The sequence below is a fragment of the Heterocephalus glaber genome, unplaced genomic scaffold (assembly GCF_053883595.1).
Source record: "Heterocephalus glaber isolate CG9 unplaced genomic scaffold, H.glaber_assembly_v1.0 deba00001550, whole genome shotgun sequence".
NCBI lineage: Eukaryota > Metazoa > Chordata > Mammalia > Rodentia > Bathyergidae > Heterocephalus > Heterocephalus glaber.
In genome coordinates this window covers 12545654-12569433 of record NW_028258343.1, presented here as the reverse complement: position 1 = coordinate 12569433, position 23780 = coordinate 12545654, and the positions used below count along the sequence as shown (strand labels likewise).

At 40.5% G+C, this 23780-nt stretch overlaps 1 pseudogene; it reads left to right on the top strand.

Moving 5' to 3' along the window:
• The first annotated feature begins 10784 nt into the window (after positions 1-10784).
• On the top strand, positions 10785-16213 carry LOC106010316 (protein kinase C iota type pseudogene; annotated as a pseudogene).
• Positions 16214-23780: the final 7567 nt, after the last annotated feature.

Here is a 23780-nt window from a genome sequence, read left to right as displayed (position 1 = left end):
CAAAACAAAAGACTGTTGAATCACACACACCCGTGCCAGGCACGGTGAATATAAAGATAAATGAGTCCCACGCAGCCTCCACCTCAGGGCCCCACCTCCTTCCTGCAGATAAACAGATGCTAGTATTTAATTACCAGGCAGCGGGGTTTACAGTATTATCATATTGAAAGGACTGTGTACTTGGGCAAAACGAGACCCCGACGGCTTCCGGAGGAAGTGATGTTAACTTTGGCCTTAAAGGAGGTTAAAACTTCCGGGAAAGGGGAGCCTTAAACCACTCTAAATACAGGCTTAGCTCTGGCAAATGTCCCTCAAGGTGGCCTTATGGAGTCTTTGTGATCTAAGCCCTACCAGTGTCTCCACTCATTTAGCTCTGTGTTCTCTCTCCAATCTAACACCAAACCACAGAGGATTATTTTTTACATCCACCTGCTTATTCTGTTTTTGAATAGGTGAGTATAGCAGGGCTTCCAAACTGGCTCTCTACTTATTGCTTTTTCTGTTCTGCATTTCTTTGCTTTCTCTGCCCTTGTCCATTTAACAGAAAGCTTCCCCAACTTTCTGTTGGCAATCTATCAACTGAAGTTTTCATATCTGTTGACATTTATTTGCTTATCTCCATACCCCTCCCCCTTAGCAACCAATCTTACATGCTTATGGACATCTTTTTGTTTGTATGTTTTCATAATCATGCATTCTTGTTTTGTAACCACCTATTTTTAATTTACATAAAAGTTACTGTGATATTTGTTCATAGGTTTTATGTGTATTCCAACTCTCCTCTCCACTTCTAATGTCTACCTCCCATTCTCTCTCTAGAAGATCAAAGTCAGCATTAAAAAATCAATGCTCCTACTGGATAAAGAAGATGTGTTTTTTTTAATAAAATAGAGTACTACTCAGCCATAAAGAATGAGAAACTAGAGACATTTATAGCTAAGTGGATGCACATTGAGGCCACACTGTTAAGTGAAATAAATAGGACACACATGTGTAAATACTGAACAGTTTCTCCAGTAAAAGGGTAAAAAAAAAAAAAGTAAAAAAAGTAAAAGTAAATAAGAATCAAAATCTATAATTGATATTGTGAAATAGGAAGAAAATGTCTAAAGGAATAGGGGAAGTAGGAGGGAAAGGAGAAAGGAAAGAAGGGAAAAGAAAAAATATGAGAAAAGGAAAAACATGGAAACAAAGTCTTTGTAAATAGGGAAGGGTGGAGGGGGTGAAGGGAGGGCAGGGGAAGGGGGAAAAAATAAGAACCAAGATACGTCATGTACAGGTACAAGATCCCAATGAGGAATGTAACTGTATTGTATACTTAAAATGTACCAATATACTAAATGGAAAAAAAATCCATGCTCCTGGTTTTATGACATAGCTATGTCACAATAAACCAATCACAAGCTCAAACTATCATAAATTAAAAATGTACTCACTGGGCCGGGGATTTAGCTCAGTGGTTCCAGCACCTGCCTTGCAAGCGCAAGGACCCGAGTTCGATCCCCGGTTCCAAAAAAACAATAAACAAAAACAAAACAAAAAAAATGTACTCACTACATCTAACCTTTGGAACGTCATGGTTTAGCTTCACAGCCCACTATTGAGAACCGTTAGTTTCCCTCATGACCCAGTGCCTGGCTGGCTGGGAGCTATGGGGGCTGTGATACCACTCCCCAGCACCTCAAGAGTATATCGTATTGTGTATGGCTCACCCCACAAAACTCCAAATTCACACTTCAAAGTACAAGTTCTGTGTACGAACATTGTCTCCTTACTACATTAAAAATAAAGACATCTTTAAATTCAAACACCATAAATCAAGGATTACCTCTGTATTATTGTGTTCCTTTTCTCAAGCTACTGTAACAAACTACCACAAACTTTGTAACATTTGGAAAAAAACCCACAAAACAAACCCCAGGTCACTGAGACAAATCAAGGGTTCAGCAGGCTCGAGCTCCATCTGCAGGCTAAGGGTATCTACTGCTTTCTTCCTGCAGCCTCTGGTGTCTGAGGGGTTTTTGTTGGGTCCTCTCTCTCCAATTTCTGCCTTTGTGCTCACTTTGCTTCCTCCTCTCTGGAGGTGTAATCTTTCCTTGTCATCCTCTTCTGAGGATATTTTGATGGAAGTTAAGGCCCTCTCAGCATGAGCTCCTCATCTTAAAATCTTCAATTTAATCACATCTACCTTATCAGGCTTCCATGATAATCTGTTCCTGGTTTCATATGCTCATTTAGACATAAACTTACGGATATCCATACAAGGTATTATGGGACAGTTTTCTTTATAAACTTTATAAAACTTTATAATATGGTCTTTGTCCAAATGACAAATTTCTCATCAAAGAAATTCATACTTATCCTGTTATCCAAAACGCGGTTCCAGTCACCTTGAACCTTCCTCATCTTTCTCACGAGCATTTGTGTCAGTCAGGATACCCTGTTGCTAATTAAAGCAAAAGACTTTGACTAATGTCAGCAGAAAATGAACTTGTCCTAGATTAGGAGGCACAAAGAATCCTGGGGGCATCGTGCACACCGCTTAGAGGAGAAGTCCTGAGATGGGTGCAGGACACCAGGCCCTAGATGGAGAGACACCATTGCTCCACGCGTGGCCAACACCGCGAGAGCCGGGCATGAGATCCTGTACCCAGCCTCACCCCGCGGTGCTAGGGCGCTGTCATCCTCAGCAGAGGGGATTTTAGGTGGGACAGTCTTCCAGGCACCTGCTTGCATCACATACCAAGACCTGGTGTGTTTGAAGTCAGGTTAGGAAACTTTTCAAATTTGTTCTTCTCTTTTGGGAGCAGTTTGAGTATTCTCAGTCCTTTGATTCTCTGTACAAATGTCAGAATCAGATCTGTTTTCCCAAAAAGCCTGGTAATGAGATGCTCTTCTGAGTATAGATCGATTTGTTGAGATTTATGTCTAATGGCTACTGAACGTCTTAACCCATGTACCTGCTGTATCTATTTATGTAGTCCACCTTTCATTTCTTTCAGAAATATTTTGCAGTTTTTATTATGCAAGCATTATATCCTCCATTTTAAACTATTCCTAAATATCTGTGTTAGAAGCAATTAAATTTTTCTTCTTTTTTAAAAATTTTTTTCTACATTGTAGTTTCCAGTTACTTGCTGATTGTCCATAAAAGTAAATGAATTTACATATTACCCCTGTATCCTGCAACCTTGGTAAATCCCTCATTAGTTCTACTAGTTGTTCTATAGATTCTTTCAGATGTTCTACCTAATCAATGATGTCATCTGTGAATAGTTTTACTTCCTCCTTTCTTCAGTGTATGCTTCTTTCTTTCCCTTCCTTCACTGCCCTTCCGAGGCTGGGCAGCGAAAGGTTGAATTAATGTGATGAGAATGGTCATCTTCACCTTGCTCCCAATCTTAGAGGGAAAATATTTGTTCTTTCAACAAGAAGTATGAGATTAGCTGGTGGATTTTCATGGGTGCCTTTTTCAAATTAAGAAAGCTCACTTCTATTCCTTTTTGTTGTTGTTGTTTTGGAGACAAGTTCTCTATATGTAGCCCAGAATGGCTTTGAACTTACTATATAGACCCGGGTGGCCTCAAACTCGTAGAGATTCTCCTGCCTCAGCCTTCCAAGTGCTGAGATTGCAGCCATGCACCACCATGCCCGGCTGTCACTTCTAGTTCTAATATATTGAAGAACTAACATGAAGTGATAATGAATTTTATCAAATGACATTTCTGCATTTATTGTAAATAGTTTTTTCTCTTTACTTTTTTAAAATAGTAATTATATCAATCAGTTTTCTAATGTTAATATAACTTTGCGTCCTTGGGATAAACTCAACTCAGTAAGGATATATTCTTTTTATATACTATCGGATTCAATTTAATAGTATTTTGTTAATGTCTCTCTCTTGTATTTTTTTCATACCAGGGATGGAACTCAGGACCTTGCGCTTGCAAGGCAGGTGTGGCACCACTGAGCTAAGTCCCAGGCCCTAGTCTTTTGTTAGTGTTTGAGTAAGCTGTTCTCAGTAATGTTGATCTGTAATTTCTTTCATCAAGCTTTGGTGTCAAAGTAATCCTAGACTCAGAAAACAAGTCAGAATCTTTTCTTCCTTCTGCATTTTGTAGATGAATAAGACTTGAATAAGACTGGTATTATTTGTTCCTTAAATGTCTAACAAAATTCATTGTTTGATAAATTTTTATATGCTAAGTATATTGACATTCATAACTTGATTTTGTGTCAAATTTGAGTATATTGCAAAACTTTAAAGGAATTTTCCATCTCATGTAAGTTGTAAATTTATTGAGATACAATATTTTCACTATATTCTTTTATTAATTTTTTAATGTCTGCAGAACTGCAGTGATATAATCTGTCCATTCCTTGAACTCACTATGTAGCCCAGGGGACGGCTCTGAATCCTCCTGCCTCAGCCTTCTGAATGCTGGGATTATAGGTGTGGGCCACATGCTCGACTGGTATCTTTTTTATCCCTGTAGTTTTAACCTGTGTATTCTGTTTCTTATAAACAGAATACAATTGATATTTTAATATCCATTCTTATAAAATCTGCCTTTTAATTTGAGCAGAAGTTCTATTTATGTTTAAGGCAAGTATTGACGTGGTTGGACTTAATTCTGCCATTTTGTTATTATTTTTAAAATCATCCCACTTATTATTCATTTATTTGTTCTTTTGGATCTCGTTTGTTTCACTGAAAAAAATCTGGAATTCTGCTTTAATTTACCTGTTGTCCTTTTAGCCATATTTCTTCCAATTATTTATTAGTGTTTGCTTAGGAATTACAATCTGCATTCCTAATTTTCTGGTCCACTTACTGTTAGTATTGTAGCACTTCATTTAAAACTTCATAATTTTTCAGATTTCCTTCATTGCCTTGTAACTTTACAGATCAAATTCATCATCGTATTTTTAATAGCCAGTTTCAAGTTCTTGTCCGCTGATTCTCATGTTTGATCACCTCAGGTTAGTTTCTGTGGGCTGTCTTTCTAAAGTCTAAATCATTTTTTTCCCATTTCTATATAATGTAATGATTGTGGATCAGATCAAGGACATTTTCAATGATGTTTTCATTAACAGTCTGTTATATTCTTTCAAAGAATCTTGATTATGGGGAAAAAAAGTTAGCAGAAAGTTAACCTGTACCTGCTCTGCCTCAAACCTTATAACTGTTTCCCCATTGATGGAAGAGAAAGTCACTGATATCTGTGAATTTTGCTTAGCTTCGGCTGTGCTGCTTGGGGTCCACCCTGTGCATATGTAGTTCAAGAGTCAGGCAAAGTGAATATGCAGAATTCTGGGCTCCCCTTCTCTGGATCTCTACTGTTGGGGATTCCCCCTCACCCTCAGTTTCTAGCCCCTGTGACTGCTCTAAGATCTGCTCTCCTGGGAACTCTGTTAGCTCCTCTCTGTGGCAGGAATTGGGAGATGCCATGACATGAAAACCCTCGAAAAAGGGAAATCCACTGCACATCCCTTCTTCCCAGGGTGGGTCTCCATCTGTATCCCCAGCTCTACCTGCTCTGGGTTTCTCTGTGGCATCTTTGGGTGGTTGTTTTTAACATTTGCAGTCACACTTGTTACCTGCAAGACAGCTGGGTTCCAGAACCTTCTAGCAATTACTAGTTGCTGTGTTTTTTCTTGGGTTTTTTTTGCTTAAATTCTTTTATTGGTACATTTTAGGTATACAATGCTTTTACATTTATCATTTGTAGGGAACAGGGGAAGGGGACATTACCAGAACCTGTGCAGTAAGTCCTAGTCTCCTGCGAGCCACGGCAGCACACAGCAAATTACAGGAAAGGTAGAAAAATGAGACTGAGAAGAAGCTGAGCTTTGGGTCTGATCAGTGCTGCTCTGGGCAGCAAAAACAACACCCCCCCCCCCCCCAGCTCGCAGCACCTTTTTTTTTTTTTGGTACTGGGGATCGAACTCGGATCCTTCCGCTTGCAAGGCAGGCAGTGGAACCACTGAGCTAAATCCCCAGCCTCGCAGCACCTTTTATTCAATACATGGGGAAACAGATGTAACAAGTGAAAATGCAGAGTTCAGTACTTCACATTGGGATAAACAAGGTGTAACAAAAGACTGGGGGGGCAGTGGAAATCTAAGAACACTGAGGAACTATGCAGATGAAGATTTGGTTCCTCCCTGGCATCTCCCGCAGGTGTGGTCTTGTCCTGGAGCATCACAGCATCATGGGATCACTGAGGTCTCAGTTGTGATCTGAGGCCAAAATACAATTATGTCTGGAATGTCCTAGCTGGCCTGTAGGCAGGAGAACTAGGCCTACTCAAATGATTTTTCCCTAGAATTATGTAGCATTGCTCCCAACAATCATTGGGTGCTTGTACCTGTACATGATGTATCTTGGTTCTTATTTTTTCCCCATTACCTGTGTGCCCTTCCCCACCTCCACGCTTTCCTATTTACTTAGACTTTGAACAAAGTCTATAGTTGCTGTATTTTTATTAACCTAATTATCTGTCATGGATTGGTGAGAGGGGTTCAGAAGATCATCAGTATCCTCTGCTTAAGACTTTTGATGAGTTCCTGTAACCCAGTCCCTGCAATGATCCTATGCCTGCCATGCCTAGGCCTGACTTCTCAGCACCACCCCTGAGCCACACCCTTCCTTTCTAATATATTTATTTCCAGTCCCCACTATGACTGTATATTTTATGCATTGCAAACATATTCTAATAAAAAAGAATAAGTAGCAAAAAGTAAATTTATTCCTTTGTTTCTGGTCATAGCTCCTTTTGTTTCCTGAAAAGAACTACAGTCAATATAATATTATGCACATTTTCTACAATGAGCATACTTATTTGTCCTAATGTTTGAAAAGGAAATATTGCCATTTACAAATAAAGACATCATCTGTAGCTGGAGACATAGGAGCAAAGCTGGCATCTAAAACTCAGCATCAGGTGGCAAAAGTCTAGGGAAATCAGAAAGTAAACATGGCAGACAGCACGGATGTTCAATATTTACTAACAATTAAAATTGCTTCAAAATAATGATCTAGATTATCCAAACCGAAAGAGGCTTCAGGGCATCTCCTTCAATTCCTTACTGCATTCTGCTGATGAAGACCTTGATGCTCAGGACTGAAAGTGTTTTCACTAAGGCGACAGTTCGAAAACAATCAGGAGGTAAATCTGTATCAAAGACTCTGTGAACCACCAGCTTGCCCTTTACATTCATTTTTGGTGTTAGAAACAGCTAACACTAGGACTTCTTTTTCAAATGTAGCTGTAGTTCTGAGGTTAGTGGTGGAATTGGCTTCCTTTGTGCACCATGTTGTTTCTCCCCTGCAGCGTCTGTTTGTCATCCCTGCCTTGGAGCCAGCCAATTATGGCCTGAAACCTCTACGAACTAGAACCTGAGAACTGCAATGGGGCTGAAAGAATACTGTTAATGACCCCTCAGGAATCTAAATATTGGAACCTCAAGAAAACCAATTAATAGCAACAGCTATGACACTTTGGCTATAATAATAAAATCAGCATCCATTATAGCATTAAATACAAACTGAACATTGTAAAACCTAAGGACCAATGATGTACAGTGGTACCTCAGTTCATGCACTTAATTCATTCCACGATTCTGGTCGCAAACTGAACGGGACAAGAACCCAATCAAATTAGCTGGTTAGGTTCAAGGTTGCACTTACGGGTAGTGTGATTTAGTTCTTGTCCAATTGGGTTTGCAACCAGAATTGTGGAAAGAATTAAGTTTGTGAAGCAAGGTACCACTGTATGTCGAGAGCAGGTACCGTGGGTAAAGAGGACTCGGACTCAGATGGCAGTTCACACACTTATCTTATATTATCATAATTCACTTCAATACATTTATCACACAATATTAAGTCTGCCAATTACCACGTCCCTGTACCTGTACTGCGCAAGTCCTTATGGGAGCGCGACGTTTCCTCCCGTGGGGTCAGAGGGTCCAATCCGTAGATGAAGGGCGTCGAGTCGGCGCTAGGCTATCCGTCTCTCCACTTGCCTCGTCCTCTGGTCTCGTCTGGTCGGCGGCGATGCTCCTTCCAGTGGGATCAGGTGTGCAGATGTCTCGGTCGGTGGCCAGATCAGCAGATTGACTGGTCAACTGGTCGGTGGGACGGATCGTCGACTTGCTTGGGGTCTTCAGCTCCTTTTATACTATTCTAACTGGGCGTTTGTGGTATTGGTTCAGACTTATCACACTGTCCATTTCGGGGCACACCCTGCCCACTTCAGGGTACACCCAGTCCATTTCGGGGTACGCCCTGTCCAGTTCAGGGCACACCCTTATCGGTTCCATACCGCTTAAGGTTCTGTTTTCATATCTTATGGTTACACATCACTCTTATGATTGTGTCATACTTAGGCTACAGCACTCTTAAAGTCACAGCACACTTTTAGGGTTACAGCACACTTAGGGTTATACAATTTCATCTTATTTCAAAGTGTTCTCCACACTGTACCAGATTTGTCCACAGGAAAGAGTTGTAGAATTACAGTATGAACACAAAATAAACCAAATATTGTCCTGCTGTGGACCTACAGTAAATGGGACAACTTTATTCTTCTAACAATAGCACAGTACTTAAGAGGAATAATGCAAAGTTAACTATTTACCTAGAGGTTCATAAAGCATAGTTCTTATTCTAATAAAGGTGGAGAGAGGGGGGAAATGTAAAAAGCAAGATGGGGTATGAGAAGGAAGAGAGAAAATAAGATAGAGGGTCCTATTAAGGAGTAAAAGGAAATAATAGTGACAGAAAATATTCACTAGAAAAAACAAACAAAAAGAAAAAAAAAGGTAAACAGCAAAAATAAGAGATAAACAAAAGAAGAATGAAGAGAAAAAGTCAGAAGACAGAAGAATAAGAGGCAAAATGAAAATGAAGACAAAAAAGTGAGAAAAAACCCCCATACCTTTAAAAAAATCTGATGAAGAAAAGATAAAAACAATACCAAATAGGGGAGAAAAAGGATTGAGTCAAGAAAATGTTGCTTTGTTATTGAATGAGTAGTTTCTGTCTATGATCTACAGTCTTGGTATTCACTCAGGCATGATTTTCCATGCCAGGCTTTAGGGTTCTGGGACTGAGGTCCATCTGTTACTCCTCTCCTGGCCAGACTGTGGTTACAATTTCAAGCCAAGGTTACAATGTTTTTGCTCCTGTTAGTAGATGGGGAGCACAATCAGTTCTCTTTCTCTGCTAGACTTAGGCCACAAAGTGGGAGCTCAGTTGGGCTATTAGACTTTGTGTCGACAGCCGTGGGTTCTGGTTCCCCCTTCATATCCCAGGTGTAGTCATCAGCCAGACTCTGGTCCATTGAGTAGTCTTTGCTTCTGCTGCCCCATGCTGTGATCCCTTTTGGGGTGATTCACCCCTACTCCATCCCAGGTCAGGTCACTTACGTGGGGGAGGTGCTGCTCCTCCTGCACAGGTCAGCTTTCTCATGTTGGCCGGGTGAGAGGTCGCTGTGGCTCAGTTCTCTACCATCAACATGGTTATATTGATTGCATAAGCTCTTCAAAAAACTACATGCAGAATGGTTATAGCCTCTTCACATCACGAAAGTGCAAACTACCCACTTGAGAGGCGAAGTACGTGGGCTAATGTGCACAGGAAGACAGGAAGTGATTACAAGGGAAGTTTGAGATGCTGAATGTACATATTCATTATGACCACTGGGATGATGCTTTCTAGGGTTTACAAAGACTGTCTCCCATGCAATCACCAAATGCTCTACTGTCTCACGCTACTGTTTTCCCAAAAATTAGACCAACCCAGAAAAAAATGACGACCCCAGTGAGCCTATCCTTGCCTTAGCTGCCTTTACAGAGTAAGCATGGAGCAAGAGAAGAGTGAGGTCTAATCTTCTGCATGACACTGGTCCTCACCATGGTTATGATCAGCTAGGGCTAGTTCTGATTAGGTACTTCAGTTAGGTCTTATTTTCAGGGAAACATAGTGGGTCACTCTCCTGAATACTACGTGCGCCTCAAAGCTTCAACCTGCTATGGATCCACCAATTCAGCAGTTGCATTTTGAAATAAGCATTCTTCCTCTTAAGGAAAATTTTGGAAATTTCTAGAAAGTCTCAATACTTCCAAATTAAATAAAAATGATGATGTAATCAATCCAGGAAAGAAACAGACCCTAAACTTTCACAGCTCTCTAAGTGAAAATTTCTGGTCTTGGAACTTCAGACAAAATGCGTTTTATATGAAAAATATCCCCAACCACTGCACTCATTACAGGCAAGTTGTCAGTGCACACATGTTGCTTTAAATGCTAAAATATCAAAAAAATTTCTAATTAAAAATTTTTTTTCTAATTTTTCTGTTTCTAAATAGCACACTGAATTAGACAAGATGGTGTTGGGACTGTCAGCCCAGAACTCTGGGCAGCTGAGGTAGGAAGAACACATGGTGGAGTCCCACCAGAGCAATTTGGTGAGTTAGTGAGACCCTTAGTGGGTATCTGAAATAAAATATCTGAGGATATAGTTCACTGAGGAGATGCAGAGTACAAACCCCAGTAATGCAAAAGTGAAAAATTAACAGACAGATGATAAATAGATAAAAACATTCATAGATACCTACATAAAATGAAATAAGTGGTCACTGACTTATTTAGTATGAAGAAAAGATGGGCCATAGGGTTTTCTACCACATGGAGACTCTGGTTGTGGAACCCCAAGATGTGACCTCACTTCCTTGGCAACATCTCCAAACAGAACCTGGAACCCTTGCTAACGGGCATCACAATCTAGTACCAACTGTCTCCCAAGCTCACTTGGCTGGAGACGGTCAGCAGCGAACCTGCTGAGCTGCTTCTCCACTTCGAGAAGCCGCAGCCTCAGGACCCCAGGCAGAGAAAGTATCTGTGAAAGACTGAGAAGACGGCTGACTCCATCCAGAGGCCGCAGGACTGCCACAGTCACCCCAGGGAAGGTCTCCCCGGGAGTGGGCACCAGTGACCTATTACAATCAAGGTACCCCAGTGAAGTCTCCCCAAGCCCAAATACCAACAGCACAGAAACTGGGAAGAGCGCAGGTCAAGTATCACCAGGCAAACACCCAGTAGCTCTGGGAAGGTCTCTGCAGACCCGGGCACAAAAAACCTAGAGAGTCAAAGTCCAGGTAGGGAGACCGAAGTCACAGCCACTGGCCCCCAAGAGACACTGAGAAGCCTGGTGTCCATCCACCCAGGCCTGGCCACTGCTACTGGAAATAACTTCACAGAGAGCCTTGCAGAATTCTGGCCAGTGTGGTCCCTGCAGGCAGTCAGGCCGCTCTTGTTCTCTGAGCCCTGCCTGCCTATTTTCCTGGGCAGCCAACCCATCTATGGTCCCTTCTTCCTGGGCGCCTCCACCACCCACACCTCTACCGGATCAGCCCTGATTTTGGGAAGAGACACCATGACAAGGAATTCTGTCTCCTTTGAGGGCCTGTGTGATAAAGATCGAGATGTGTGGTGTTTGGACAATAAACAGCTTTTCACCACACACTGGGTAGAGGAGGAAGGAGACTCGTATACTGTGTCATCTCAGTTGGAGTTCGAAGAAGCCGTTAGGCTTTCTGAGCTCAAGAAGGATTCTGAGCTCAAGAAGGATTCTGAGCTCTGAATTCATATAGCACCTTGTATAGCAGAACATCCTAAAGTGCCTTGTTCAGGAGAAGAAAAATCCATCCACCACAGAGCGGCAGGTCGCTGGAGAAAGCTGTATTGCGTGAATGGCCATGCTTTTCAGGCCAGACGCTTCAGCAGGCGAGCTCGCTGTGCTCTCTGCACAGACCGTGTAGAGGGACTTGGCCACCAGGTGTACAAGTGCACCAACTGTAAACTCTCGGTTCACAAGCAGTGCCACAAATGTCACAATTGAATGTGCGCAGCATTCTTTACCATCAGAGCCCATGGTGCCAGTCAATCCATCATCCATGGCTTCAGAGCCTGCACACACAGCAATCCCACATAACCTTTCAACTCATGAGGCCTTAGAACAAGCTGATGGAGAGAATTAGGCAGGGAACACCGGGGAAGGTGGCACAGCTTCATCTGGTCTAGGTCTTGAGGACTTTGACTTGCTCCGCGTGATTGGCAGAGGAAGTTATGCGAAAGTACTGTTAGTCCAACTGAAAAAATCAGATCATATGTATCCCATGAAAGCAGTGAAAAAAGAGCATGTCAACATTGATTGGGTACAGAGAGAGAAGCATGTTTTACAGCAGGCGCCCAATCATCCATTTCTTGTAGGACTACATTCTTGCTTCCAGACAGAAAGCAGACTGTTCCTCGTTCTAGACTATGTCAATGGGGGAGATCTACTGTTTCATATGCAACAACAAATAATGCTTTCTGAAGAACATGCCGGGTTTTACTCTGCAGAAATCAGTTTAGCATTCAACTATCTTCATCATTGAGGGATACTGTACAGAACCTTGAAATTGGAAAATGTATTACTGGATGCAGAAGGGCACATTAACTCACCGACTATTGCATGTGTAAGGCAGGCTTACAGCCAGGAGACATGACCAGCAGTTTCTGTGGCACTCCTAATTTCATGGCTCCAGAAATGATAAGAGGGGAAGATTACAGTTTCAATGTGGACTGGTGGAATCTTGGCGTGCTGATGTATCAGATGATGACCGGACAGACTCTATTTCATCTTTGTCACAGCTTTGATAACCCTTATGAACACTCAATCGATTATCTCTTGCAAGTAATTTTGGAAAGAGAAATTTTCATACCTCGTTGTCTTTGTCTGAAGAAGCTGCAAGTGTCCTTGAAGGATTTTTGAACAGGGACCCAAAGGAATGATTGGGTTGTCATCCTCAAAGGGGTTTTGCTGATGTCCAGGAGCATCCATTTTTCTGAAATGTTGACTGGGACATGATGGAGTGAAAGCAGGTTGTACCTCCCTTTAAACTGAATATTTCTGAGGGATTCGGTTTGGACAACTTTGATCCTCAATTTACTAATGAACCTGTCCAGCTCACCCCAGATGATAATGACATTGTGAGGGAGACTGATGGATATGAATTTGCAGGTTTTGAGTATATCAATCCTCTATCCATGTATGAAGAAGAATGGGTCTGATCCCCATTTTTCACCTATGGGTTCTGCTTATGTTGCCATTTAATGCTTGGAAAAACTTGTTACCAGCCTGAATTCAATTAACCATTTCACAGATGTCTAGAATTTAATTTTAACTTTGTAGTTATGTTTAAATGTAATACTTGATTCTTATAGTGTATAGTAGAGAATATAGGATTTTTTTGTTGATAGAGTTGCTTTTTATGAACTGATTTAAATAAGAATGAGGCAATTGCGTGTTAACCACTTTTGTATACACATTCCATTTGTTGAGACATAGTTCCTAATCTTTTTTTCTTTTTATTTATGATACAAGAAAACAATTTGTCTCTTAAGTAGAATGTCTTACCTATGCTAGTTTCTCTCAAAACCATGTTACCTGTACTTCTGGGGCTCAGCATAAGTAGTCTTCAGGGAAATCCAAAAAATAACAACAAGTTTAAATAAAAATGGATATATTCTATTTATATCTTTTTAGTTAAGTTTTTACACATATAGTTCTATCTTCTTAGTTAACTTTTTTTTCTATTTAGTAGGATAATACATGAAATACATAGTTACATTCATTTCAGGGGCAGAGTTCTTCAAACTGCTTTTATTAAAATTAGTGCTTAGCAATTTATTATTTAAAGAGTTGCCAGATATAGCATCCCTCTCTCTGTTATAGTACCATTTTTTTGCCAAGGATGTAAAGGTAACTATCATCATCTAAATGTAAATAAGTTACAATGGTACAATCTTAATTTAATTTTAGTAAACGATCTAGTTTTAAATTTAGAATGATTTAAAATTTGTAAACATTTAATAAACTATCTTTTAATCTTTTTCAGATGCCTCATTTCACAAGAAATATAACTTTTCCAAAGCTTATAGTCATATATTGTCTTTTTTTCCAATATTTTAGTTTGAAACTAATGAAAATATCAAAGGAAAATATTTATAGACATTTACATATTCATTTCCAAGGCATATATGTTTCTCTTAATGCCTGGAACTTGTTTTAAAACAAAAAGCAGTATTCACAACATAAACTTGTAGGGAATTCCAACGTGTCAGAAATATGTTAATGATCTTGCTTTTAAGTGTTCCTCTTTGCCATAGAGCATTTCAGGATGTAGAATAATTACCCAGGGTGTTTAACATTTTTATTACTGAGCCCACATTAGAATCCTTTTGGGCCTTTGGACCTCATTTTGAGAAACACTTTCTTCAAGATATTCTTTTGTCCTCCAATTAAATAGTAGAAAGTGTGTTAATAGTATAATATTTTTAAAAAATGGTATAATATTTTAAGATGGTATAAACAGAAATTTATAACTTTATGAACATTTTTGAACAAATTTTAAATGAATGACTTCATTAGCTATCTTCCTTGTTCCCCTCAGCAAAAGTCTTACCAGTTTTCTCCCAATGATATACAAATGAGCATTTTTCTTGATGAGGTTTTAACCATTATGTGGGGTGGTCTTTTGTTTGTAAATTTTTTAAGTAATAAGATTAACTGTGTATATTTTATACAGAATTGCACTATAAATATGTTTTTAACCATGTTCTATTTTTGCAGTATTTAAATGTTATGTTAATTCTTTTCATGTCATATAGAAATTCTCTCAAAGTACTCACCAGGGGAATAAGGCAGTTTAAGGCATTCTGGTATTCTAAAAAATTTTTATTTTGCATAACCCTGTGATCAGATCATTTTATGCATATGTAGCTTGGATCAAATTTCAAGTAATGTTTTCAGTGCAGGTATATTTATTTTATAAATTTGTTTTGTTTTGATTTTTGTCATGTAGAACACTGCCTTGGTGATCATAATGTAGCCTGTGTTGTGTATCTTCTTTTTCATGTTAACAGCCTTTAAATAAAACTAACATAAATTTTTAAAAATGTTATTATCAAACACATTTCAGAGCCTCAGAACCCATTTTCAGACCTGTCACAAAGGTGCCAGCAGAACCACCCTATAGGAAGCAGCAGGAGGGCTGGAGTTCTATACACTCGGGCCCTCCTCTTATCCCAGAGGAATAAATTTTAACATTATACTTTGCTCCATTCACCAGTTTCCATTTTCAGTTATAAATTATCACATCGCTGGTTTATAATGAGTTTGGCTATGAACATTAACTGTTCTCTCTAGTCATCTTCAGGAGCATGTTCAGTTTCCATGAACTCTGATTCAACCCTGCCGTTCCCAGGCAGTTACACAACAGGAGAGAGAGGTCTCGTCCTCAGCACGTATGATGGGAAAGTTACCAGAACTGAGAAAGAGCTTCTTACGTCAACACTAACAGAAAAGAAGTAAATAAAGGCAGGAGGTTGTTAAGGAAGGGCTCCTTGCCTGACGCTCTCATGGTGACTGTCGCAAAAGTCTGTTTGAACCATCAGCTCCGACAGAGGCCACTGCAGCCTTGTACAAAGAGCACTCGGACAAGGACAACTGCCTGGCAACTGCCTATTCCACCTCGGCTGACGTGGTGTTCTTGTTATGACTCCTTGTGGCCAAGCATTCTGTTTCAAAATATCTGACATAGTCCTCTTTTTTTTTTGTCTTTAGCTTTTCTTTAACTCTTTAACTTCCCTCAGCCTCCTTGGACATTCCCATTGAAAGGCTCTGTGATTCTCATTGTAGTGTTATTTCCAAATAAATATGACTATTCTTCAGAAAACCTGTTTTTCTTTTTAATTTACATTGACATTGGGAAGACTTCTGACACTTAGATGAAAATTACACAGAGCACATAAGATACATAAACTATTGGCTATGCAGCAGCTTCATACATGGCTGTGCAATTGTGCAGTTCCATTGTCCTCTATAACTTTTTTCATTAATAAACTGGGTTTTGCAATTAGAGCTGTAATATAGTAACTCTACAAGCTGCAAGACTACTGACAGTCTTTGTTGATCTATTTCCCTGCTTTTACTCACTCATCAACTTTCTTATTTTTTAATTATCTTCCTTCTTACCAATTTTTCTCTCTCCTTTGATTCTTTCTTTGATACAATGAGATTCTACACAAACCTTTCTTATTCTATGACTAATTTTTACTTAGTGTGTTTAAAACTACAGTACAGTACATGCGATAGCAAATGAGGGTGAGACTTATCCTGAGCTACTAGAGATTAATACTTTTCTGCTACTGCCTAAGACTCTTTTCCATCCACTGTCTGGTGCTTAGTCTCTACCCCTGACATAGGGAGATTTTAAGTCTTTCAACAAACAAACCAAGGTCACTTGGAATACTGCAAGCCTTCAACTCTGTAACTCAGCAGATGCTAATTTATGATAATATTCACCAGGGTTTTCCTTTAGGAACGGAATTTAGCCATATGCATCTTTAATCTTATTTAATTAAACGAATTCACTCAATACACACTTTCAGTGAATCCAGTATGCAAAAGAGTATACCAAGAGCTGGGCAATTTAGGACAGGAGAAATATTTAAATACCTTTCCATAGGAATTTCTTTATATGATACATTTCTATTTCACAGGCACAGCGGTAAACACTTAACAAAACAACTATCTCATTTAACCCTCACAACAGCATTCTAGCACTATCACTACCATATGGAAATGTAGTTTGCTAGAAGCTGCAAAGTGAGCTGGAATTTTTAACTCAGCTTAGCTGTGCCTGACCAAAGATATAAAATATTTAACGTGCATTGGCCCAATTTCCCTCCCCAGCTCTTGTCTTCTAAGTAAGGTTTTCAAAGGGTTTTCTGCAGTTAAAATCAAAGATCCTTTCTATCATTTAATCTGTTCTACAGATCCTTTCTTTAGTATCGTTTTTCTTTTTTGAGACAGGGTTCTTGCTGTGTAGCCCAGGCGGGCCTTGAAGTGACCACTTATATTTCTTTCCACCTTTGCCAACATCTAAAATTTAGAGGTAAACTTTAAAGAGGGAACTAGAAGAATCTGTATTAATGAGCCCTTGTATCACAAGTGTGCCCTTTAATTTTGGGGCTAGAACCGGTTATATACAGACTTTTTTTTATATACAGACTTTATTTTTTTTTTGGTGCCGGGGATCAAACTCAGGTCCTTGTGCTTGCGAGGCAGGCGGCAGAACCACTGAACTAAATCCCCGGCCACTATATACAGACTTTTAACACCAGTTCTAAGGAGAGAGGTTTGTGGCTGATAAAAAAGGCAGCTATTAGAGCAGAGAACCATGACATTTGAATCAACACAACAGATGAGGAGCTACTACGAAAGAGAAACCAGGTCTGAAGTAATTTGTTCTATGCTGAGAAAAACAGCCCTAAAACAAGCTAAAAGGCAGTGCATCATTTTTCTTTCACATAAATGGCACTGCTTGATGATAGTCTACATTTAATTTCCCACGATCTCACATTTCCCCATTTACATTTCTCACCATTTTACCAAGTTCCCTGTTCCTTCTTTATAGAAGATTTGGGTGGGGAGGGTTAGAAACTTAATTATGTTTAACTTTTACTGAGTTTATTTTTGTTTTGTTTGTTTGTACCATTGTACACCAAGTATTTGATTTTCTCTTATTCCTACCAAATCCCCAAGCTAAAGGCTGAGAGCATCTTCGGTTCTTAGAGTCATCCAGGTTTTTGTGCTGTGAGTCACTTCACTAATCCAAGCTGGTCTCTGATCATGCTCATCCCATCATGACTTTCTCAGTCCCTTCTGCTTCTCCCTTTTGGAAGGGCCTTTGATCTGCATAGCTGCTCTTTGAAAGGTCAGCTCAAATGTAGCTGCAGCTATAAAGTTGTGACTTGCTTGAAGGACTTAGGATTCATGAGGGAGCCATTAAAGCTGAAGTTCCAGGCAGAAGATGTGTTCATTTATTATTAGAGAAAATAGGTTTTGGAAATCGGTGCATGCTCAGAATCCTGAGCTGTGTACCTGACAGTTGTCTGACCCCTCGGGGTAAGTGTTCCATTTTCTTTTTATCTGGTCTTGAGTCTATAAAACATATTTCTGATAAGCTTTTTAAATGCTTAAATGAATCAACACCCACAGAGAACTTGTCTGTATAAACAGAAGAGTTTGTCAGTTTTTACCTGGATTGTTGAGAAACAAGCATATAAGCATATAGACAAGTGTTACAAATCCTAGTAAACTGGAAACATCTATTAGTCTTCCTGAAGACTAAACTAGCCCTTAAAATGGAACTAGATTCTTTTCCTTCCTAATTGAGTATACTTTTCAGCATAGATTCAGGCTTAAGGAATCTGATAATCCCCACAAGCACTCCAGAGAGCCATAGTGAAGGAAAGGGAGAATGTCCAGTCTAGTAGGAGGGGAAACAAGGTCACGGCTTTCACTACTGCAGACTGAGAGCAGCCGAGACAGGTTGGGGTTCTCTCAGCCAAGGACTTAAGCTGAAGCTGAACCCACATGCCAGAAGATCTTCAGTGGGAAGTTCTGCCAGAACCCGAAAGGCAGTGTATGTGGGGGGAAGTGCTGAGGACTATGGCCCGCAGGCTCTCCTCCCCTGGGGACCTGGAGACTCATAGCTGGGGGCCTGTGCTGAGGGTAGGCCTGGAGAATCATTGAGGCTGAAGATTAATCATGGAGTGATGATCAGGTTTTTAGAGTTTGTGATAGAAAAAGAGCATACATGAGGAGTGTTGAGAAAATCTCAGGCTCTGGAGGTAGTTAGTACACTAGTCCTTTGTAACAGTCGAGGCTTACACTTTGAATACAGCATTAGACCATCTGAAAAACTTAACTTTGTCAGATGTTTCAGCTGGTTTTACATTTCTTCGAGAGCCTGCAGAGCCTAATTGTAGTCTGCTAAATAAAGTTGCATTGCAGTCTGATTTTTCCTTGGAAAGGCTTAGAAACCAGGGAGGAGGGCGAGTCCTGACTATTGGTTACCTACATGGATGGGACAGTTTTCTAAGCTCTTCTACTTGGCACGGAACATCCTTTAAGAGACGTGTGCTCCACGATCACCTTCTTCACCACGTTCCTACTCAGGTTTCCACAGTGCCTTGGCTACCGGAGGGAAATGTACTGGAGAAGAGACAGAAATGTCTTAATAGGAAACATTTAAAGAACCCTAGTGATCCTTGGATGGCCCTACCAATCCGAGATAATTCTGTTAACCTTTTCTCTTTTGGTAATAAAGGGAGAGAAAAATTATAAAGCATTAATCTAGGGTCTTTAGTTAAAAAAACACATTTATTAGGCAAGTTTCCATTAAAAGAATAGGAGTAGCTATAAATACATTCACAGAATGTAATACTTGATACTTGATTAAATACTTTAATACGTGAATAAAGGAGGAGAATGATTAGGGTACTTGGGGTATGATGGTGCTATAAGAATGGACAGTATGGAAGGACATTTCTTAAAGTAAGTATTTTTGAAGCAGTATTCAGAGCCTGTGCAGTAGGATAACATTTTGAGACGACGGAAGAATATGGAGACTGCCAGGAGAAGAGGTTGAAGGGTATGCATCAAGCAGTGAGTTTTTGGAAATGTGGATATTTTGGTTTTCCATTTTTTCATTGGTTTTTCAACATACATTATTTTTGTAGCGAGAAATTCTTGAAGCCAATTTTAAGTGCCATTAATGTAACAATTTTTTAAAAAAATTTGTGTTTGGGGATTCTTGTCTAACAAGATTGCCTTTGTAGTTAAATGGAGCCGCTAAAAAAGACTGAATTCCTGCCTGGCCAGCAGGGGGCAGTAGGAGGCAGATCAGGACCCGACAGTGACAACCAAAGAGGCCGGAAAAGCACTGCTGGCTCTTACAGCGTGGGAAAAGATTCTTCGCTTTCTTCGAAGATTTCGGGAGTCCTAATAGTACGATGACAATGCAGGATGGAGCTGAGTCTTGGTTTAGCGCTTTTGGTCGCATTTCATTTGAACTGCGATTAATAAAAGCTTCTAAAAATAATACCTAGTAATTGACCTCATTAGCCTTGCTTTTAGATAATTTACAATTTAAATTTTACAGGATGTTGGAATTTTCTAATCTGTATAACACTGTCTATTTCTAATTTGGTGTGATTTTAGGGTTAATGAAGCTTTATAGATAATACTAGTATCTTGGTAATTACAGTGCCATTAGAATTCAAGAAACCCTGACGGACATGGACATGGATTTTACCTTTCTTCAGAAGTGGCTAATTTTGGCCAGGGATTTTAGCTCAGTGGTGCTGCCACGGGCCTTGCAAGTGGAAGGTCCTGAGTTCGATCCCCAGTACCAAAAAAAAAGTTGCTAATTTTGTTCCATTGTAATATGTCTGTGCAAAATGCAAATCAGAAATTAGGAAAATCTAAGCAGTTGTCAGTGGATGCCTACTGTAGACTGTAGTGAAGAAAGGACGGCTCTCCCCTCACTTGGTCTATATTCCCAGTTGTCCTTGTCTTTTATCCTACTGAAGTGAGTGGCTATTAGGACCCTTTGGTCCTTACCTTGTTTAATAATCTGAAAGTTGCCATCCTTTCAAAGATCAATATTCATACTTTACAGCATGAACAATAATAGGCTAAGTAGTGTGCAGTTTGTTTTGCTTGTTTTCCTCCCTTTAGGCCTACCTATGTATGTATGTATTTTTTGTGGTGCTGGACATTGAACCCAGGACCTCGCACTGAGCTACATTCCCTTTCACTTTCTATTGACACAAGGTCTCACTAAATTGCCCAGGCTGGTTTTGAACTTGCCATCCTCCTGCCTCAGCCTCTTGAGTAGCTGAGATTACAGGCATGTGACAGTTCCCTTTAGTAATTTTTAAAAGTCTCAACAAGGTTTTTTACCTTTTTTCTCCCTGTGGTTCTGGGAGTGAGGCCTTGTGCATGCTAGACAAGCGCTCTACCACTGAGCTATATTCCCAGTACTGGTTTAGCCATTTCTAACAAAGATTTCTATTTAGATAACGGCCATGTAACTAGCAATTTTTCATTAACACTGTGCTATACACATTTTCCCAAACTAGCATGCATTTCTTTTTCTTTCTTTTGAGACAGGGTGAGGTTGGCCTCAGACTCATTATGTAGCCCATGCGGGCCTCGAATTCCCGGTAATTCTGCCTCAGCCTCCTGTGTGTTGGGATTCCAGGCATGCGCCACCATACCTGGCTTAGCATGCATTTCTTATTTTATTTTATTTTATTTTTTGGTTCCGGGGATCGAACATGGGTCCTTGCGCTTACGAGGCAGGCGGTGGAACCACTGAGCTAAATCCCCAGCCCTTAGCATGTATTTCTCAATCACAGCTTGGATGGTTTAAAGCTTTGTTTGTCCTTTAAAATTTTTTTATGTTTTTAAAATTTAAAATTTTTATTTTTGGTACCGGGGATCAAACTCGGGTCCTTGCACTTGCACAACAGGCAGCAAAACCACTAAACTAAACCCCTGGCTGCTTTGTTCAGCTTAAAGAGACAAGAGTACTGAGTACTCGTCCCAGGGTTTGAAGTAGAGGATTACAGAATCCATGCTCCCTGGATTCTGGGGAGACCAGTGCAGGATGTTTTTGTTCTGTGCTGTAGTAGGCTGTCTGCTGAGTTGCTGCAGTTATTTTGTGTCCACCGAAGAAATTGAAACTCTACAACATATTCCTAGAGGAGAACGTTTTTATCTGCAATAGTTTCAGTATGCAGTAATGGATTGTATGGAGGGTTTTGTTTTTGTTTTTTGCTGTAGAGAATATTCGTAAAGCTGCCTGAAGAAGAAAAGTGTGCCGGCTGGGTGCTGAGGCACATACGTGTGATCCCAGGGGGCTGAGGCAGGAGGATTGCAAGTTGAAGGCCAGTCTGGGCAGTCGTGAGGCCCCGTCTCAAAAAGGGCCAGGGATGTGGCTCAGTGGATCGATCCCCACTACACACGCACACGCATACACATACCCCAGAGAAGACCGATAGTGGGAAACGGGTGGGGCGTGGAGAGGAGCGACCGCAGACGCGCGGCGGAGATCAATCGCGGTCTCCACGCGGTGGCAGCAGCAGCAGCTGGGGCAGCGCTGAGGGCCTCGTTACTGCTGCCCCGAGCAGGGCGCCGGGCGCGTTTTTATCGGGTGACCTGTTAGCGCATCTGTTTGTCTCTTCGGACCCTTACTGCCTGGCCAAAACTCCCTAGCCTTTTTCTGCCCCTGATTTTCTCACGTTCCTTTCTCTCTGGGAACAAAAGTGGATCTCAGGTCGGGCGGGGCTCCGCTAGAACGGTGCCGAGCTGTCTCAGTTTCTCTCCAGCCGTCCTCCAGGGGGCGGGCGGGCGGAGGAACAGACCCTGTCCCCGGACGGGTATGCGGCTCAAAGTCTGAAAAAATACCTTTAAAAGCCACTTTGAGACCTGGGAACAGTAAAAGGGCATGAATTCAGGGAAACAATTTTTACACTGCAATAATTTCTTTTTGAAGCCTGTTTATTGAGACATATGCCAACAGCACAGAATTGTGCAAGTGATGTGAATTAAACATTACACAAATGTAGTATTTGTCTTTTTATTTTCTTTCTCTCAACTCAGCCACCCTTCACTAAAATTTACAAACGGATGTAAAAGTCCTGGTTGTACCGGGCTGGCTTGTTAGAGAAATACTGAGTAAAAGGCCTGTGCTATTTCACAGCGCTGCCACCCGGTTAAAAGGAGCAAAATGCACATAAAAAGGGGAAAATAAACTATTAACATACAAAACGGCACACATTTAAAGTCTTCTCTCTTCAATTTGGTACTGGCTCAGCGAGCACTCGGGACGCGGATGTTTGCTCAGTGGGCACAGGTTGTGTCTTGCCGGAGGCACTTGCCTCCCTGGGCTGTAAAGCTGCAGTTGGGCCGTTCTTGCAGGAGGGGATACACGTATAATTTTTAAGGAGAAATGAAAGACTTTCCCATCTCTTCCCCAAAACTGCGCTTTGAAATAAAAGCATTTAGTTCAAAATAATACCATTCCACAATTTTGCCATGTAGAGAGTCTAGAATACTTTACTCTAAATGATGACGATAAAATATGCAAAAGCAGAATTCAAGGCCCTGTATGAGGAGGAAATCATACATAAATATAACTTAAACGATGAAGGCATGAGAGCAGCGTGTGATGGAAGGCAGTTTGATGAGTATTCAGGCACGATGTGAAGCCCCTGAGCTGCGGTAAGAATAAAACAGGCAGGAAATACACTGATCTTCAAAGACATGTCTGTGTTGCGATCTAGCCGTGAAGATGTTTCTCTGACAAAAAAGAGTGGGCAACAAGACCCTTGATGAACCAGAAACCCACAGCATAAACACAACTGTAAGGCAAAGGTTCCAGATTTATTTATAGCAATTGGAGGTAAAATTGAAAAGCAAGCAGTATTTCTGTGGGGGAGAAACAGGAAGAGAGAAGGGGCCGAGAGAGTGAGGAGGAGACATAGGCAAGTAGAAAGGAAGGGAGGAGAGAAATGTTCAGGTCACAGTTAGTACAGAGAACTATTTTTTAGTCTGTTCACCCTTGATTTTGGAAGGTCAGCAGTCACTTGATATTATAAACCATTATTTGAAAATAAATATAAATTGAATACTCTGACAGAGTCTATTTTTATTGCATTCACTAGAAAACTCCAATAGTTTTCTTTGGTGGTCACAGGAGGTACGATCAAAATGCACAGTGAATGTTTATATTTAAAATTTTATTACAGTAAAAAGATACATTGCCATTACTCTCCCTCAGAATACTCTTCCACACTTGAAATTCACTTACCC